This window comes from Gossypium hirsutum, chromosome D04 (genome assembly GCF_007990345.1).
Source record: "Gossypium hirsutum isolate 1008001.06 chromosome D04, Gossypium_hirsutum_v2.1, whole genome shotgun sequence".
Taxonomy (NCBI): Eukaryota; Viridiplantae; Streptophyta; class Magnoliopsida; order Malvales; family Malvaceae; genus Gossypium; species Gossypium hirsutum.
Window position 1 is genome coordinate 42,740,435 of NC_053440.1, and position 2,506 is coordinate 42,742,940.

Genomic DNA, 2,506 nt, shown 5'->3' on the forward strand with positions numbered 1-2,506 from the left:
AAAAGTATTTTAAAAATATTTTAAAATTAAAAAATAATAAAAAAGTATTTTAAAATTAAAAAAAATTAAAAACTAAATATATTTATTATATCGGGCCGGCCGGGTCGAGCCCGGGCAAAAAAAGTGGTGCCCGAGGCCCGCCTGTTTTCTAAACAGGCCTCTTTTTTTGCCCAAGCCAATATTTTGGGCCTATATTTTTACCCAAACCCCCCATATTTCGGGCAGGCCGTTGGGCCGGGCCGGGCCGCCCAGCCCATGAACACCTCTAATCTGGGCCCGGTATGTGAATCTGGTCACGGTCCAATCAGTGGCTAGACTGCACTGGTCGGGTTGTCATTGACCCGGACCAAACCGACAGCACCTGAACTGACTCGAGGTGTCGTAAGGTTGTCACACCTGCCTGTAGTTGCGACGGTAGTGTCCCAGTGGCAGGCGACGATTGGTTATCGGTGGTTAAACAGTGGAAGAGTTACAATTGTATTGGGACTCTACTAGAGAATTTGATTTCATATTAACTATTCCAAAAATCATTTCATTTTTATAGTTTAATAATAATTTTAATTTAATACTTATTTTAATAGTATTTTATTAATTTAATATTAAAGTGATTAAGTTTAATCATAGTTGAACTCTCTAAACTCTCCCTATATAAAGAGAACATTGGGTCATTATTTATGCACACTTGAATTCAAGAGAAAGTTGCAGAGAGAAAATTCTCTGAAGAGATTATTCCAGAAAATTTCTAGATATATTTTTATGATTTACAACTTGACCCAAAAGTTTAAAAAATTACAAAATTACCTTAGTGATAATTTTTGTGAATTTTTTTAATTCGAAGCGATCCCACACTAGACAGACGTGAGCTTGAGGGTAGTAGAAAAGGCTACTCGGTCGAAGTGGTCATCCTAGATGAATCAAAAATGTATAATTTTGATTAAGTGTTTATTGCTTTAGATATCAAAACCAAGATCTAGTTTTGAAAAAAAATTAAAACTTTGGTTTTCCCCTAAATTTATTTTTCGCTGCATTTTTCAAACCTATTTTTCCAATAATTGGTATCAGAGCCAGGTTGTGTTCTGTCTATAAGTATAAATAGATAATCAAAATAAATTTCTCTTCTTCTTGAATGATTTGATTACATAGAAAGTGACATTCTTTAGATCTTATGCATCTTTTGAGTTACATATAGGAATAGATGCGATATTATATATTTGTTATAGAATTATGTTTTGCAGAGGTTGTAGTTCTTAGGAAATAGACCGTGGGCTACCATCTCCATATAAGGCTATTTTTTTAAAAATTCATAGAATTCTTGTGAGTCGAAAATGAACATAGGACTTAAATGTATTTTTTCAAAAGGAGTTCATGACGAGAAAAAGATGTGATAGCGGTTGAAGACCTAAGGAAGGAGTTGTGGTGAAATTTTTTATAATTTTTCTTTTCCATATATTTTCTAGAAATAGAATAATGGAAACCTCGGCTGGCAATTTTATTTTAATTACCTATCTCGTTATAAATCTATTTTATAATTGTTTTTAATATTTATATTATGTAATGTTATAATTGTGATATATATATGAGATGATCCACAGTCGATCGATTAAAAATAAGAAGTGTGGTAATGAGAAAATACATGTGTTGTATTGTTCTATTCTCTTCTTTAGGTTATTCAATAACTGTGATAAGTGTGGTAATGAGAAGGTGCATGTCTCGGATTAGCTCTGCTAGGAAATGCTTGGTTTTTATGCAGTCAAATTTGACTCACCTCCCTTTCTTAGGACCCTACTTAGTGCACAGTTCGCATTCACTTCTTCGGTTTTTCCCTTTAAAGAAAAACTATAAAGAATTAAAATTGTTTATTTTAAGATTAATTGATTATTGTTAATGGATATTATTGTCATAGCATGTCATGCATATATAGAAGCATGTCATTTGGATTAGGTAAGAATGCCACTAGAACTATTGTATGATCATTCTTGAAATTTGGGGTAAAAAACCTTGCATGTTTTTACAATATTGAGTGGGACAAGGTCCTTGAACAAGACCTACGGCCTCTATTGATGGTCCCTAAGTGATAGCATGATAAAGTTTCAAGTCGGTTCCTACCTTGGCCGCACCACAAGGCAAACTTTGTCATGTGGTTTCACTAGATGTGATTTCCTTTTAAGGACAACTAATCATGCATGACTTTCAAAGAGATTGTCCCAAGATGACTCACAAATGAAAGCATGTTCATGATGGGTGTTGATTCAATGGTTACACACTCAAGATCATATCTTATTAAATAGTTTCCCAAGAAACGAAATTTAAGCTAGAGATGATGGCCAAGCGTTAAACGATAGTTAGTTTGTGTGGAGTCTTGAGAATTAAGATTCATGAACTGATTGGATGTAATCCATGTTCTTGCTAGTTAATCACGGGACCCCAAGGTGACATGGTTGATAGGTGTGAGAATAATTGTAGCAAAAGAAAAATATTTTTTTCAAGGTTTTAATACAAGTCGTAT